Source organism: Myotis davidii, unplaced genomic scaffold, assembly GCF_000327345.1.
Source record: "Myotis davidii unplaced genomic scaffold, ASM32734v1 scaffold362, whole genome shotgun sequence".
In the NCBI taxonomy this organism is placed as follows: Eukaryota; Metazoa; Chordata; class Mammalia; order Chiroptera; family Vespertilionidae; genus Myotis; species Myotis davidii.
The window spans coordinates 1,042,078-1,060,816 of NW_006297152.1; the positions used below are offsets into that span (position 1 = coordinate 1,042,078).

The window sequence follows — 18,739 nt, forward strand, 5'->3', positions numbered from 1 at the left end:
CCCCCCGCATCCCATTTTCAGGAATCCATATTCCTCATCTGAACTTACAGATCTTTCATGTTATTGCCACTGGGCCCATCAACCTTATTTCCCACCACAAAGAAACGGCAACCCGTATGATAAGTCATTTCAATGGACCTTCCTCCCTCTACACGCATTCAAGAGTTCCCACTCACTCAGAATGTTCACAGTTTTCCTTTCTTGGTTGCCTAAATGCTATTTATTGTTAATATTCGGTGAGCTATAGTCTCCCTCAGAGACATTGATCCCCCCTTTTCTGCACTCCCACCCCATTTACAGTGTATATTATACAATGTATTACTTATCATTGTTTATCTCAAGTTTGTCAGAAGGTAGATTGTGTGTAAGATCTCTGGAAAGCTGAACCATTTGCCATGAGCTCTTAGGGTTGAGGGACCTCTGTGCTTCAGTTTCTACCAGAGCCAACTCAATTGTATATACCCTTCCACACAGAAGACCTTCAGCAAATATCTACTGGATTAATAATTTATGAAACTTTTGATAGTATGTTAGGCCAATAAAAACAATAAATACTTGTTGGTGACTTGATGACCATTAACTGATTGAGGTTTAAAAGTGATGACACCATGAATGCATACGTTAGGAAGACTAATCAATCCTGTTTTCCATACCCATGAATGCTGACTGCCAGGAGAGTTTTAGGTGCACTAAAGCTAGTCTAACTTATATTAATTACAAAAACTAAAAGAAGTTTCATTGATGTGTAGAATTTATTATGGTTTAATGACCACTGCTTATAGTCTATTTAAACCCCATTTGTGGACAAATTTACCTTGAATTGCTGGACAATTATTTATACCATGTTCAAAAGGCAGTAATTATTTCTATCTGAAAATTGAGAGGTATGGAACCGAACCAGCTGTGCCCATCCAATATACCTAATAAATTCTGAAAACCCATATTGCCCTTTCTCAGATCCACTTGATATTTTTGCAGTTTTCTCTTTTGATTAAAAGGAAATGGCTCCATTAGAAGGAATAAAGAGAGTACATATTTAAAGGTGAACCTGAGCAATAAGAATTCTAACCTTAAATAAATAATGTCATAATCTTCCTACAAATAACTGATACCTTTTGAGAAAATTTCTCAAAAACAGAAAAAATTAACATTCAATCAATAAATACACTTTCTTGAAAATGTATTATTACTAAATCAACTACAATGCTTTGTTTTGTATCAGGTCCATGTGAGACATCAGAAAAACTCTAGATAATGTGTTTTTAAAATTTTCCTTTTATCTTGACATCACTAAATGATTGGGAGTATTCACCATTAAGTTCTTTAATGACAATATCCTTTCCCTTACAAATAGCTTTGAAGTCTTCTACCGCCTATTGCAAGTATTTGGATACTTCCCCAGCAAGGGTGGGCAGGAAGCCAACACAAGCCACCAGGTGCCAATATTACACCTGACAAATTAGCCACACGACTGGAAAAGGGTGGGTCCACCCTCCTGTTAGACGTTCATTTCCTCTCATTTTCTCATGAACAGGAAGTCATTGGAATGGGGAAAAAAGCTTTCCTTAAAGACCCATATGACCAAAGGTCTGAACTTGTTAACTCTTTGCTAACAAATAACTTGGAAGCAAGTTCAAACTAATCACAAGACTTCATTTACATTGACTTGTTTAACCCCGCTGATGACCTGGGTTCCAAGATGCTGTGATTTAGCTATACTCCGGGTGTTCTAAACAGGTGGGGATGCCCTTGGATATCATATGGAATCATTACAGCTGGCATAGGAGGCAGACCAACCTCAGCCCTTGCACAAAAGCCAGGAGCCTGAAAATTAAGAGGGTCTTGACAAGATCCAACCGTAGACATGGGTTAGGGCCAGAACCCTATATTATTGACCCAGTTCAACAAGATTGACTTGAAGAATTTAACCAGAGTTGACCGAGATTCCATAAAACACTACACCTATTCATTTAATACTCAGTTCAATTACACACTGACTTTGCCTCCTAAAGATCAGTTATTCAGCTTGATGAGGGTTTAATAAAGAATAATGAGAGGAATGTTTTCCAGCTGAAAAGTAATTCAAAACTTAGAGATGTATACTTATACTCATCTTAGTGCCATCTCAAGAGATAAATACTATTCAAGATAATGCATACATATTAATAATTATTTCTTATATACATACAATTTTAAAAAGTACTATAAAAAGGACATACTGTACAATGTTCTACAACTTGCTTCTTTCACCTAACCACATAATACTGACATCTGCTCTCTACTGTCTATATAGTATACTCATTCATTTTAACTGATAAAGCCAATCAACTCCCTTAATTTTTTGCCCATCTGATAGGTAGAAAACGGAAACTCATGTTCTTTCATTTTATATATCTTTTACCACTAATGAGGGTGAACATATTTTTTAAATGTTTGCTAGCTATTGCAATTTCTCCTGGGGATTGCTTATTTTGTATCATTTGCCCATTTTATGAGTTATTTATTTGTTTCTCATTAACTTGTGGGCACTCTGAATAATGGATAGTAACACTTTTTTTCTGTAATGCATAATTTAAATATTTTATCCCAATCTGTCATTGCCCTTTTAACTTTCTTTATGATTTTTTTAAATAAAGTCTATTACGTCAGATTTTTCTTAATGGTCTCTGAATTTTCCATCTTGGTTACAAAGACCTTCTTACCCAATACTATTTTTTTAAATGGTTCATTCATAGTTCCTTCCAACACTTGTATAGATTTGATTTCCATGTTTAGAGCTTTATCCCATCTGGAATTTACTCTTGTGTATAGTATGAGTCCAGATGGAGAGCCAGTTGTCCCAGTACCATTTACTGAACAGTCTATTTTTTAGCCACTGATTTGAAATGTCTCCATATTATCTGTTAAGTTCCTCTATATTCTTAGATCTGTTTCTGGATGCTAATCTTTTTGGTTAGCTAATTTCTCTATCAGCACATTTGTGCATGAATTTCACCACTTATAATTATGTATTGCTTAAGATGAATAGTTTGTGTTGATAACTACTTGGGTATGTCCCCACTCATTTTAATTTTTTGTTTGTTTGCTTTTCATGGCTATTGTCATGTGTTGCCCTTCCAGGTGAGTGTTAGAATAGGCTGCTCAAGTTCTATTAAAAATCCCATTGGAAATGGGATTACATTTTGATTTATAGACAAACTGAGTGAAATTTTACATGTTAAATGCCATCCGATTGGAAGCAACTAACATTTCATAACATAAACTATTTTACAATGCTTTCAGAAGTGAAACCAGTATAACAAGTGGGATGCTATGCCATTATTCTTGTTATATCAAGACTTTCACGGGATAAATGGAAACACTTCTTTTGGGTTGGATGCTCATTCGACCAAACTAACCAATTCTATCTAGAAAACTATAGTGTATGTCATGAGCATACAGAGAGGTACGTGGCAGAGACCCTGTCTTTGGAAACGTATAACCTAGTTAACCAGATAAGATACCTAGACATAAAAGATATATTGATATATGCAATTTAAAAAGGGGGGAAAAATCCTCCCACTTTATTACCTAGACACAGGCTATGTGTTCTAACGTCAAAGCCACTGGTTGAAAAGTGAAACCGCTGGCTGAAAAGTGAAAATAAGGCCACTTATTGAGAATCAGATGAGTTATGTTGCCATTAAGAGCATCAAGAGTTCGAAGGCAGGAGATTCAGGAGAGGAGAGCTAAGAGGGCCTCTGTCTCTTATTTTACAGAAGAGAACGTTCAGGCCTGGTCAGGTTAAGTCATAGAGCTAAGCAGGAACAAAAAACATCAGGTCTGCTGATCCCTATTCCAATGACCTGTCCACTGCATCTCTCTCCTTGACACATTTATTTGCAGACCATTTTAGAGTGATCTAGAAATCTGTATCTGTGAAGAAGAGTCCTTTAGAAAACCACATTTATAACTGTGTCAATACTACAAACTAGCTTCCCCAAATCAGTTAAAAATAAAAAGGTTGCATTCAAACAGCTCTATTACAAGGATTTCTTTTGATCCCTATGACATCAAGTAACAGATATTAATGATGTTTCACTTTTCAACCAGTGGTTTTGACATTAGAACATATAGCCTGTGTCTAGATAATAAAATGGGAGAATTTTTTTTTTTTTGCCCCTTCAGGCAATTCATCCCCTTGTCACATTGTAAAGTAACAAACCCCAAGACCCACAGGAATCTTTACACCTGTGGAGAAGAGATTTCTAAAACTCAACATCAAATCCACTTTTGATTTTCCCTTGAGTTTGTTTCTGTCAATGTTAGGCAGGTAACACATTTCAGCTTTTAAGCTGTGAAGTGATCTTTTTTTTAGGAAAAAAAAAATTGCATTCACAGCTTTAATCTTATATTTCCATGTGTATTGAGTTAAATGTTGTAAAACTATCAATTCTGTCAAAACCTAGCAAAGAGAAAACAGGACACCATGCAATCTTAATGTCCAAACTGACTAGTGATTATCAGAAATTAAATGTGCAGGAATTCCAAATCTTTTTTGATCTGAGATGTCTAGATAACTTTTGTTTTTCCATAATTGTACGAGGTTTCTACATAGTATTTAGGAATAAATTATATTGCAATTGATGTAATTAACTCTAATAATCCATTAAAAGTCAGTAGGAGGGCTATTCAAATCAATAGAAAAGAAGGAGTATATTATGAAGGTGTTATTAACCTTTACAGAATTTTACTAGACATTTTCTTTTCTTACATAATAAATACACAGTGGTTAGGAAGGCTGTCATTATAATTTAATGTGAACAATAGTCCATCACTTCTTTTCCAATGCAACCCTTAACTAATTCCATGTGTGGTGCACAAGTAAAATGAAACCTTTTCTAATCAGGGTACAGGCATGTCCATCATCTGTTAGGCCACGATAAAAGAAGAGTAAGAGAACCGGGTACTAGCAGAAGTTTCAGACCAACCTTTTCTTTCAGTCGACAAGTCTCCATTTCTGATGGCTGTCTGTACATTGAAACTAGTCAGAGGTTAAACAGCCATGTAGGAAGTTCTAGCAACCACTGATGGCCATTGAAAGCGTGGCTACCTGTTCCCGTGAGCATCAAATGAACTTTGGAGCACTCGGAACCTTTTAAATGAAGTGAGACGAGAAACACTTACCTTCACAGCATTCCACCTGTCCACACTGAAGGAGCCAACCTCTACAGAGCTGGCCTGGCCATCCTTGGGACTCCAGGTCACAGAGCAAGTCCTGGGGGCTCCACTTGCTTCCCACGCCCTCTTCATTTCCAGCGAAACAAAGTCGGGAGAGCACAGTTTCAATCACAGGTGACCAAACAAACCCACTGTCTTTTTCTGAAAGGACTGTCACCTCTCACCAGGCCCCAGTCCTGCTTTTCCAAAGTGATAATGAACATGCCGTTCGCTAACATTTGCATGAAAGGACACCTCAATGTTAGTCTTAGCCAGTTATCCTGGTAGAATTTATTAAGAATACAGGCTGTTAGCTTCTCCTGGCTTCACATACGCATCACAGCAACTGGCCTCAGCTGTGTGGACAGCAAGCGTCATCAGGAATAACACCGTCCACACAGAGAATAGCATAGGTGTAAAGTTTCAGGGGGTTTGGGGGGTGGGGGGAAGAGCCCAGCATCTGGAGTCACAAGGCTTGGGATGAGTACAGGCTCGGCCACAAACTGGCTATGCGACCCTCAGAATACCACTCCTCTGTCTTCTCATCTGTAAAGTGGGTAGGAAAAGATCCCACATCCTAGGGCTATTATTAAATTAGCCCCATAACATTAGACATAAAATGGAAAAACATGAGGAATCAGCCTCGTAAATCAGAAAACACTGCAAAGTCTGAGGCTGTGTTTGCTCAAAGTCACCGGAGCGCCCAAAACCATGAGGAAAGGGATAATGCAATCATTCTCAAACTCCCGTGCGCACCAGCGTCATCTCGGGACTTATTTCAAAGTACACGTGCCCGTTTCCCAGGTGATTCGGATTGAAAGCATGGGCTGAGAAACACGGGGGATAAGGGAGCAGCTGAAAACGGATTCCCATTGGTTCATCAGATATTTTAAGCACGAGGAAGCCTTAGAGGATACAAATAATTACAAGATATGGCTCCATGTCGATCTGCTTCAGTTCTACCTGGAGAAAGAGGACAAACATCCAGAAATAGATAAAAGACAAGGCTGTGTGTGTCAAAGCCATCAAGCCAGTCTGTGAGTAAGGCCTCGTCTTCCAGTTGCTACCCGGAGCCCCGATAAGCATAATCTGTATCCCCTGGAGGAAACTCTGGTTCGCTCGGACGCCTCAAGGACACATCGTTAGTGCTCTGTGTTCCCTTCTGCACAAACCTCACTCCTAGGCCTCGAGGGTCCACGTGGGTCCTGGAGTCTCAGCCAGGAATCGAGGAGAGCGTGTGGGGTCCCATCCCCTCTCCCTGAGGTCGCATCTCTTCCTCAAAGGGTTCACCTCCGCTGTGGTACAAAGACCCCTTTTCATTCTGGAGAGCTCCTGTTTCATGTGGTCCAGCGACAGAGCAGACAAATCCACCAGAGGCATGGGCAGCCACAGTGACTGGAATCCGAGACCTCCCCTCTGAAGGTTTCTCTTTGAATCTCCTCCCCAAGGCCAGTCCCGGAGAGAGAATGTGGACACAGCAAAGCAGTGTCTTCAAAGTCACAGCAACGTCCTATGTGCCTGGGAGGAGATGGAGAATGTCACCTTCCTTTTTGCTGCAACTCCATCGTGGCTTCACAGGCCGCAAGAACACAGAGAAAATAGACCTGTGGTCCGCGAGTCAGGAGACCTGGGTTGTCGCTCTGCCCCGCTGGTGACAAGCTGGGTACCCACCTCTTTCTTTGGCCACATCCTTTCCCAAAGAGAACAGTTCAGGAGGCCATCATCTCCTCTCGCTACTTCACAGGGTTAACGTGAGGACTGGATGAAAAACTTCTTTGAAAAGTAAAAAGTGTCGCCCTAGCTGGTTTTGCTCAGTGGATAGAGCGTTGGCCCGAGGACTGAAGGGTCCCAGGTTTGATTCTGGTGCAGGCTCCATCCCCGGCCCTGGTCAGGTGCGTGAGGGAGAAAACCGATGGAGGTGATGTTTCTCTCTGTGTGTCTCTCCCCCTCCCTTCCACTCTCTCTAAAAATCAATGGAAAAATATCCTCGGATGAGGATTAACAAAAACACAAAAAAACAAACAAGAAAAAAAAGTGTCATCATGAAATACAAGAAATGAATATGAAAGCCCCAAAGTGAAAATGTCAACCTCTGCTTATGCAATGTGGTTATGAATGCTGCCCCCCCCCCCTCCCCCGGTTCACCAGGGCTCTCTCTGCTGCTTTGCTCTGAAGGTACAGCCAGGTCCTCTGCTGATCACGACCTTTGATTCCCCCGCAGAAGAGAGACTTGCAGGGCTAGGTCCTCCAATTGGAGTCTCAAGTGTGCACAGGTGTGCTTGGTTCTCTCCAGGCCTGCAGGTGCTCGGAGCGCTCCTACACTGCGCATGCTCTCCACGCCTGGCCTGGGCCTGACCGCGCAGACCTGGGGGGGACCCGAGAACTCCTGACCCCTGCCGCATTCATGTGACACCTTTGTTCGGTGCTACATTCACTGGAGAGAGGAAAAAAATACCTCAACCGGGGAATAAATCTTTTGCTGCTATTTCATCCTCCCCTCACGTGGCGCTGGAATATCGCTTTAAAGGACATTCTTGTGGCCTTTCCAGCTCTTTTCCTTTAGGTCTGCAAACAGGAGTAGCCTGTCCGAGGGGAAACTACTCCCCAGCAGAGCCGTTCTTCAAAGGGGACTTCTTCGGGCAGGAAAAGGGAATGTCTGATACGGTGGCTGAATAAACAGGCTCATCAAGCCCCGTGCCAGACTGGAAAAGCAGGCCCTCCGCTCGCCAGCCCGCCAGCCCTGCTCCGCGTGTGCGCTCGCGCTCTGGCTCTTCGGCTCCGTCCTTCTGTCTCCCTTTTCCCTCTCCCATTCTGTCATCTTCTTTACCAAATGCCTGATGTCCCGGGGTATGTAACTATTGTTTTTATTATTAATAATTGCCTGATCTAATAGGCTTTGCAAGTCTCAAAGCTCATTTTTGACTCACAAACTGTTCCATTATCTTTACTCAGGAACTTCACTTTATAGGTCCAAATTCACATATTCCCATAGTCACCATCAACCTTCCTCAGAGAGTAGCTCCATATATATATATTTGATTTCAAGAAGAAAGGAGAGACAGAAACATCAATGGGGAGAGAGAATCATTGATCGGCTGCTTCCTGCACACCCCTTACTGGGGAGCCCACAACCGGGGCATGTGACCTGACCAGAATCAAACGCTGTCCTCCTGGTTCATAGGTTCATGCTCAGCCACGGAGCCATACTGGCCAGGCAAGAAAGCAGCTCCTTTTAATACTCAATGCTGTAAGCCCTGGATGGGGGCTGATAATATCCTAAAACTTGCTGGCCCCTCCCAAGGTCATTATTTTCAGGAAAAACTAAAAATGTACAGAACCCAAAAGGTAATCATGTATTCTGGACTTTTAAAGAGTCCAGAACCTACCAACTTCGTTTAGGACTCAGTTCTATGTCTCATAGTCTAAAGTAGAAGTATTTCCAAATATCTAAGCTAGGTTTATACTATAATTAGTTTTTCCTCTTGAATAACTGGTCGTAAGTGAAATTCCAAACTACAGTGGGGCCTTGACTTACGAGTGTCCCGACTAACGAGTTTTTTGAGATACCAGCTGTCTCTCGGCTGATTTTTTTGCATTGAGTTGATAGAGTAATTTGAGTTCATGAGCTCCTTAATGAGCTCGGTCTCGGAATAAATTAAACTCGTAAGTCAAGACCCCACCGTATAGGTTAGAGCAGGGCTTAGGCTTAGAAATTGGAATTTGTCTTTTTCCATATTGGAAAAACAATTTTTTAAACAATTATGCCAGTAAATGTTACGTGCTGGGGGCCAGCCCCAGCGGATCCAGGGGTCCCCAAAGGTGTGGACGGAGTCGGCGAAGAATGTTTTACACGGAGACAGCATTCAGAACTCTCTAGCTTTCCTTAGTCTCCGTGGATCTTCCCTGTGCCTGGCTGAGGCCACAGAGAGAGATCCCAAGGCAAGCTGAGCCTTTATTTTATAGTGAGCGGTAAACAAGGTAGTGGTTACCAAAGTTACACTGTTCTTGTGAGTTTCACTTGTTTTTGTTCTTGTGAGTTTCACTTGTTTACACCATAGTTATACTTCCTGCACTTCCTCAGCCCATTAGCTTCCCAGATATGATCTAGGGAGCCTCCTAAGGTCAAGCCTAATTATGCTAAAAGGACTGTGCCCTCTAAGCTGGGAATTGTTTGTGACTTTGCCCACAGGTCAGTCCGAGGCTTTTGAGATTATCTGGACACTAACCAGTTTTAGTTATTATTTATATATCTATACATACTCACATGGATAGAGACAGTTCTCTGTGAATTTCCCACAAGACTTTACCAATCTTATCAGGATTTTTTTCAACTATCCAAAAATTAGGCAGAGGATCTCACTGATTAATTTGTTCTTAGTGTCTAAACCCTTTCCTAAGTATTTCCTTGGGAAATATTTCATAGATTTTATAAACTTCAGGTTTTAAAAGCAAGAGCAAGGAGTCAAAGTAAAAAGAACGCTAAATAATTATCTAGTCAGTAAGGATCTGAAACCCAAAGCGTTACCAATTTTTTTCCCAATAGTAAGTTCTTAACCTCAGCCACTGAACCACATCCCACTTTCCTATCAATATTTATGCAGATGACATTATCTTCTAAAAGACTAGCTGAGCCCCACACTATATGTCTGTCCATTCTGTATACTTGTCAGTAATTACTGTGGAGCAATCACCAAGAACAATCCAATTGTCCTTGATGGCATTAATCACCAACAAAGGTCCAGACTAGCCACCCGTGAGGAAACTTATTTTTGTACTTGCCTAGAGCTGTGTTTTGTCTACCTTTGGGGAAGGAGAAAAAAATTGAATTCAGCCACTCAGATGCTGCCTGGTAAACAATACCTGGATATTTAGAAATATCTCATGAACAAGTAGATTTTTTAAATGATTTTTGTATAGGCACCACCATCAATTGCTTAGCAAACTAAGAAAAACAAGAGTCAGTGATTATTTTTAACCAGTAGGAGTCTACAATGTACCACCTCTCCTTTTGACATTCATAGATAAGGTTCTCGATTATGCAATCACTGGGGCAAACATCCCCTTAGACATGCTGAAGGGACAAGGTGGGTGGGAGACATTCGTTTCGGTTACCTTTGCCCAGGCTTTATTTGTTCTGCAGATAATAAACTTTGGACTTCTTTACCCAACCAGTCATCTTGCACAAACAGTAAACTCCCTCAAAACTTTCTGTTCCCATGGGACCCTTGAGAAAACAAAATGAAAAGGAAAACACAAAAACATGATTAAAATCTACTTTCTTCGGTCAACATCCTAAAATTGAGCAATTTCTCCACATCTTAAAAGAGACTGTCCTGGAGTCAGGTTGAGAGTTAGTAAACTCCCTATTGATCACATAACTGAAATCAGTAGTGACTGGAGTCAGAATTCTGAGGTGGCAAACACTTGTTTTGTAACTGTTTCCTGTTCCTCCGCATAACATCATGAAGCCCTTATCCACATTCATCCTTCATAAGCAGTAAACTTTTAGGTCATGCACTTCTCTCAACAACAGAAACTCAAGGTGTATCTAATCTGTGTATTTTTACTTATAAATTACATATGTATTTACTGTACTGTGTGCATCAAAATTATACCCCAATCTTTATTTAAGATGAACTAAAAAGAAGGTTTAATATGTTCTTTCTGCACTGGGTTGTTTTGGATTCTCCATGGGGTGTGGATATCCTACTTCTGAACCCACTGCTCTAAGGATGCAGTGACCTGTCTTCTCTCAAACTCAACCACCACCTTGTGTTAATTGAAACCTATTTTCAAGAAAAGATCTGCTATCAGCCATTATCATCTTTTGTGCATAAGGACTCATCATTATATTAATGCTTCCAGCAGGATTTGCATTTTAAGTATATACCTAATTATGAGAAGAAAGCTTTATTTCATGTTAATGTAATATCAGGAATGGCAACACCATTGATGATATTTGGAGGATGGAAATGTTTCCTGGTGGCCCTGAAATCAGAAAAGGGAGGGTGTGCCCCTTATTTAGTGAAGAGGCAGAGGCAGCAGCAAACTTTGTCCATAAAAAGGTTTTAGGGACAGCAAATTGATTAGAAGAGGGAAGAGTGGGGATGATGGCATGTTGGCTTGGAGACTTTTCCTGAGGCCAATCCCAAGTTTCTCCTTGAATTATACGTTCATTTAGGGCTCAGAGCAGGGGATAGATACTATAGAGGAAAAACAAGTTCTCCAAACTATGTTTGTGGCTCCCTCACAACCAGTAAAAAAAAAAACCTTGATAAACTCCCACAAGCATACATGGAAATTCAAAGGTTTAGTAGGTAGCCTCAAGTTGAGGAGTAAGGCTTCTATTGATTATCAGGTAACTGTAAAGTAGTCTACTTGATTTTAAGCTATAAAAACAAAGGAAAATGGAGCATGAACCATGGCCATCAGCTGTTGAAAGCTGTCTCCTATATATGTAGGCATACATATACTTCACACATATGTGTACTATATACATATACATGTATATTTGTGTCTATAGAGAAGCTCCTGTCATCATTCAGTTTACCATCCAGTTGGACAAATCAGGTGCCCAAAGAAAGTTGTAAAGTGATAATCTATCAGCAGGCACACAAAACACATCAAATAAGCATGTGCTGGTCAAATGAAGAATAGGATATAATTAAAATCTATTATGAATATTCAGAGAAATTGGGAAAGGCATTTCAGGTAGCTAGATGTCATGACAACTGAAAAGAAGTTTAATTTAGCAAATCATAAGCAGGGGACCCAAGAATCACTAGTGTGAGGAAAGTATCCATATTGATGCAGTATGAGCTATGAAGCTGAAGTTAATGGATTGATAGAGGTGCCTTGTTATATGCCAACTGAGCCAAAATTTAGTTTTGCTTGAGACATCCCCTATAACGTCCCTTCTTTCTTTGTGCGATAACATAGGTATAGAGGCATGCCATAAGAAGGCACACTAGTTTCATGGCAGGGAACTTGACAAGTGTACACAGGAATACTGCCTGCCCTTGGACCTTTGCAGGCTATGACCTTTGTTTCTAACATGTCAAGGTATTTCTTGTGTCATCATGAGCCCCCTCCCCCCAGTCCTCCTAGCTGTTATCACTGAATGGACATGAACTATGCCAAAAATGATAAGACCTGAGAGATCTGCTGAGCAGCACCAACTCTTCTGTCAACATTCCTGTTCTGAAATCTCCTTTCACTTAACTCAGCTCACCTTCCTTTAATGGCACAAGGGAGAAGAAAACTGGGGCAAATGATCAAACACTTCTCTCCAGTAGAGAATTCTCAGGGAGGGATCCGGAAGATTCTACCTGGCCACTTTATCCTGTATTGTCTGGGTGCCCTTCTTGCTTTGCAACTGTCATAAGTTCCTCTACCTGCACTGGACCAGAACTGCTCAAAAGAGGGAGCCCAGCAGGAGCAAAATCTGACTTTGCAGCTTCTCTTGTATTCCCTAGCAGGCATTTAAAAGCTAGTTCCAGCCTCCATGCACAGCAGGAACTCAACATGGTAAGCCACAGATGAGTATCTGCTACGCTCAGACCATGTTTCAAGGAATGCATGATAAACCAGATTATCAAGATGATCACCAAGATATGGACCAGAAAGCCACAAGATGACCAGACAACAAATTATTAGAATAGCTGTTTGTCAATTCCATAACCCAATATACTTGATATTGGGGCTTGCTGTTTAGCATTTGATTGTAAAAACTGTCGAGTCAAACTAAAGTTAATTAATCTCCCCAAGGGTAGAGGCTGTGCCCATTTTGTTCAACACTTCCCCCCAGCACCTATCATAGTGCTTGTCACATAGTAGGTGCTTGTGGTAGCTTGTCATTTAGATGACCGCCATCAGTCTCTTTCTTCCTTGAATGTACGAGCCATTCCACTGTTGTAAGGTGAAATCTATTTCTCTGACTTCTGGAATCTGGGATGCCTAGGAACTGCTTTGACAAACAGAAGATAGAAGTAATCCGCATGAAATCTAAGGGTAGGTCTTAAGGGGCTTTGCAACTCCTCCCTGATTGTTTCAGAACACTTGTGCTGGAAAAGACTGATCACAAAGAGAACAACAAGTTCTGAATACACCCCAGCTAAAGAGAGAGAGAGAGAGAGAGAGATTGATTTCCTACTAACCCAATGACAGATACATGAGTGAGGAAACCTTTAGATGGCTCTAATCTCAGCTACCATCTGACTGCAATCATATGAGGGACTCCAAGCAAGAACTGCTCAGCTGAGCCCATCAACTTCAAGAACCAAGAGTGATAATAAATTGTTGCACTAAGTCACTAGGTTCTGGATAGTTTATTATAGAGCAACAGATAACTGGAAAAGAGTTCTATGTTTATTGAATAGGTACATTAATTGATAAAATAAGCCACTTAGAATAAAGAGTTCCCAAATAAACCCAATGAAACCCATTAAATAAATTATTAAGGTGATGTCAACAATGGTAAATATTATCAGAAAATTGGACAACTCTGTGGATAATTAAGGCCAAGAGGAAATCTGCTACAGAGTAGAGAAAGTAATTTTTTTGAGAGTGGAATTTTCCAGATTCACTAACCATCTTGACTGTATTCATTAGATGATTGCTCAATGCCCTACTTCCCTTTATACAAATTGTGTTTCAGCCATGAGTCTAGGTGCAAAGTAGGAGAAAATATATTAACCAACAAAGAACATGGGTAACCAATGTGCAGCCTGATTTTTCTATGAAGACTCTAACTCTTCTCTGTATTCTTTTAATTTTGTAAAATAGATTTTGGTCCAGGTACACTATGTAAAACAACTAAATATAGCCAGAGTTCAGGGTGGATGGGAATGGGAAAGAGAGGCTAAATGCTGGGCACTAGCAGCTGTTACATTACCACATCCCCCCCTAATTGTGCTGGATATAGTCACCACTTGATAATGACAAAAAGATTAATTAGCAACATGATCCATATATTTCATTTCTTTGATGGTTCTAAATAAGTCTGATTCATGCCACCATTATTTTTACCATAGGCACAGTAGTCTTACCCTTTTTTTGGTGAGGAAAATATTTATCAAGGGGATGTCTTTAATCTTCCACAGAGTTTTACCTTTGTGCCTTTTCAGATGAAATCACACCAGGGCCTGGCCCTCCCTTTGCTTACGGCTGAACAGGTCTTCCTAGTATCCAAACCCACTCCACCTCCTCGTCACTGAGAATACTCCACAACCTGCCCCAAGGTGAACTCATAGATCCTACATTACTAAAGAGATCCCAGCTCCGCCAGAGCTCAAAGGTAGTGTTCAAAACAAGTGTACAAAATATAGAAACACTTTGACTAACACTGCAGGGCCAACTTGATAACGCTGTTTAATACAAAAAATATATGATTGAAAGTCTCCATGAATCCAATAAACTAGACTACTGTCGGATCCTCCTCCTTTTGGCTGTGCAGACAGGACCCAGAGTTCCAGCTTCAGGTCACTTTTTGAGCAGGCTAGAAAGGAAGATGGCTTGAGCTGAGGCAGGATATACGACAGTCCTCAGGGAGAATTATCAGATTCTATGGACAGCAGTCTTTGAAATCCAACTTAAACACATGGGGACAAGTTTATTATTTGCTGTTGATTCTGTTGTCATCCCATTCAAATCCAATCAGAACTACTTATTGTCTGGCATGGTCTGGTACTGGGAAGAAAGAATTGATTAAGATCTGTCCTCAAGGAGCTTTTAAGAGAAAATGGGTTATGGAGGAATGGCCACTTGAATTTCCTATCGGAAGGATAAAAAACACTTGCACCAGACCTTTCTCATTGAGACTCAGTAAGTACCAACCATCTTTGTCCTGAGCTCCTACTGTGCCACAGGTCTGAGATCCTGGTTATCACATTTCCCGGCTCCCTTGCCAGTTAAAGGTTCTTGGTATGATCTGTTGTTGAGAGGCACAATCATTGGAAGGTGGAAGGAAGAAACCTCTTTGCTCTCTCAGCAGCTACAAGCAGGTGTGTGGTCATTGGCAGACAGCAGACTTGGGCTAGGTGTCTGCTTCCGAGCATCCTCCTGGGAACCACCCCCTTCAGTGCGGCAGGCGGCCCAGCTCATCAGCGGCAACATGGCCTCCCGGCGAGTCCTTCACTTTGGATTTCCTGAAAGTTACAACCTCCTTGATCTTTACTCCCTGGCTCTCCCTATAAACCTCAAATTCTGTACATGGAATTCCTTCATCATGGAAATATTTCTAGTATATAGTAAGTCAGAATGAGGTAGACATATTTTGGTAATAAACACGCTCCAACTCTGAGCAGCATAACAAAATATAGATTATTTCTTGTTCAGGACGTAGGCCAAGTGGCTTCTATCTTGTAGCTACACTATCTGAATACATGTCATCCAAGATCCCTATGGAAGAGGAGGAGAAAGCAGACGAAAAAACACATGCACTCTTACTTCCCTGGACCAAAGGTGGCACAGTATGTCTGCTTACATTCCATTAAAGAATTGGTGCTGTGGCCCCAATTAAATTGCAAGGGAGAGGGGACTATGGTCTCCCCTTGTGCCCAGGGAGGAGAAATGGTTTGGTGAACACATTGCCTTACATCTGCCACAAGAGGCTTCTATTTTTCTGACCAAAGTAGACTGTGACATTTCATGCCAGATGTGGTATCCTATCACCAAACCCTACAACATGTGGCATCACCTTTGTAGTCAAGTTGCTGGAAACACATTAGGCTCGACAGCTGGAGATCTATATCGGGCAGTGGAAAAACACTGGGCAAATCTGTTGCTTTTAGTAACTTGGAAGTCAGACCACATGACTCTTGGGCTTGTAGGTGAAAAATAGCATGGGTGGGTTGTTATTGGCAGCTTTTCATAACACAATAGAAGAAAAAAGATTATCAGGAAATAATTAACTAGTTCTTAAACAAAGATGAACAGAAAAAGCACTCCCTTCTAGAGCACCCTTCTGGTATCAATTTCTGTATTAGTCAAGGTAAGTCATGCTTGCTGGTATAACAAGCAACCCCAAAAAGCTCAGTGGCTTAACACATCAACGTTTACTTATCACTCACAAAAAGTCTAATGTGTATAATCTTGGTTGGGCAGCTGTCCTAGGCTCCCTCCTTCAGAAGTCATTCAGGGATCCAGATTCCTTCCATGTAACGGCTTCATGTCTTCTAGATATGGCTGACATCACAGTTGTGCAGCCAGAAGACGGAGAGGGAGAGTGAAGCAGGGGGAAGGGGAGTGGGGAGAATAGGGAAACTTTACACAATCTTAACAGAGAACAAAAGTGACACAGGTCAATTCAGCTTAGACTCCACTAATAATAACTAGTCTCATGGTCCCATATCACTGCAAGGGAGGCTGGGAAATGTAGTCTGTGGCTGAGTAATTGCTTCTCAAGAACAACTCTACACTGTAGAAGGAAGGTTAAATCTTCATTGGCCAGCTAGCCTCTCTGTCACAGTACTATAAAGCTTTGGGGGGTTTTCTTTTATTGGTTGTTTTGCTATTATACTCCTTCCCCCACTTTAATAATATAGCTTCCTCCTGTTCTAACTACTCTTTTTCTTTTTTTGAGAGAGGGAGAGAGAGGAAGGGAGAAGGAGAGACAGATAGAAATATCAATGTGAGAGAGACACATTGATTGGTTGCCTCCCACAACCCCGCCCCCCTCCCCCCCCACACACACACTCAGGTGGGGATCAAGCCTGCAATGGAGGTACGTGCCCTTGACTGGAATCAAACCCACTCTTAAGTCCATAGGCCGATGCTCCATCCACTGAGCCAAACCAGCTAGGGCTTTCTTCTTTTTTGGCATGTACTTTCTCCCTTTTGTCTCTTGTTTGAGCTCGACTTTCCTCTCTTACGTCGCTGTTAATGATCTTTAATCATAGCATTCCACCTTCTGAGCCATTTCTAAGCGTGAGGTCAAGAGAAAAAGATGGGGTTGTCATCTTGTTAGAATTGAAAAAGAAGTCATTTCTGCCCCTTTTCCTTCCAAACCAAACCCCATCTGATTCTTACTTTATAAGTAACAGGCAGTGCAGGGGGAGGTTAAAACCAATCTAAGAGGGCAAACAAAATATCTGCAAGATTGTGGATGGTTTATATACTTGTTCCATGTTCTTCCATTTTTTTTCAGGTTCCCTGCTGGCTCTGGGGTAAGCGCTTCAAGTGTTCAGTTGTTTTCTCTTTATTCACTTAATACAGGCCAGTCATCAGTGCCGGATGAGGCAGGAGAACGTGATTTAGACAGTTTTCGACTGTCCGATAGCACAAACATAGTGTCTAGGGCGTTTCCTCCCACTCACAGGTGCCACTTCCACCCATGTTCATTTGGAGGGAAGAAATCAACATCCATGTTTGAAAATGTGAAACTTGATCGTTCTATAATGTGCACATGCCACATTCCTCCATGAGCGGTAAGCAGCACAGTTAACTATTTCTTCCAGAACCTCCCTCCCTCTACGCTTTATTTTGGGGGCTTTAGGACAGGAAAAATAGGCTTTAGTTCCTCTCCCAACAGTTCCTGTCCTTTCAGATAACCCCCAGTGTCACGAGTTGAGACTGACCTGCTTAGAACTGTGAGTTTTCTAACTTTAATTGAAATCCATGTTGAGCAAGACTCAATACTCTCAATTTTGTGTCATTAGTTGTCAAAGAGTCCCCATGAAGTCACAGCCTCACAGCATATTTCTATTTCTGTGTTTGCCCTCTTTTCTGGTGGAGGAGTTGACACGAAGCCAGAACCCTGGAGCCTTGACAAGCTTCTAAAGACATTTTTTAGTATAAGAGCAAAAATAATAACAACACGTAGCATGTTTTATACACTTGCAAGCATTGTGCAAGCACGGTCTCCTTTAACCCTCTCAAACATGTTATGAGGCAAATATTGTTATTACCATCCCTGCCATATAGATAAAGAAGCTGAGGCTGGGAGAAATTAAGTTGCTTGTTGAGGATATATATCTATTGAATGTTACTTTCAGAACTCCAGCTCGACTCTATTTGACTGCGAAGCCTGTAGTTTAACCACTCGATCGCCAGTCTAGTTCCATAAAAACTACCCAACGAGTCAGCGTAATGGTGTTGGGCGTAGGACAGGGCCCAGCAACAGAAAATAAGAAAAGCATGCAAATTCCCACAAAAATTAATCACAACAACAATAATTACCAACATCTTTTGAGCACTTCTTTGCCGAGCACTGTTCTAAATCCTTTACATGGATTTAGAATCCATGGAATTTTCACAGCAACCCTAAGGGATAAGTGTTATTTATTATTATCATCCCCCCTCCTTTTATTTTTTCTAGGAGAAACCGAAGCACAGAGGAGCTGAATTATAGGATCACATATCTAGGAATTAGCAAAACGTAGAGGAGTTGAAATAAGAATCTAACAAACCTATAGGTCCTCCACGGGGATGAAAATGGGCAATCTGGAAGGGTAACTTTGGGAAGTCCTTCCGCATAGCTGACCTTCTGTGATGCGCTCAGTCAGAACCATCCTTCCGTAAGGAGCATCGAAAGCCCGGGCCC

At 41.3% G+C, this 18,739-nt stretch overlaps 1 long non-coding RNA gene across 1 annotated transcript in view; it reads right to left on the reverse strand.

Annotated features, from left to right (window-relative positions):
- Positions 1-5,172: 5,172 nt before the first annotated feature.
- Positions 5,173-18,739, reverse strand: part of LOC102770610 — a 29,866-nt gene continuing 16,299 nt past the window's right edge. The window contains exons 2-3 of the long non-coding RNA XR_001515379.1: positions 10,312-10,423; positions 5,173-5,286 (exon numbers count right to left, since the gene is read on the reverse strand). This is a non-coding gene — a long non-coding RNA (uncharacterized LOC102770610). The remainder of the gene's footprint in view (positions 5,287-10,311; positions 10,424-18,739) is intronic.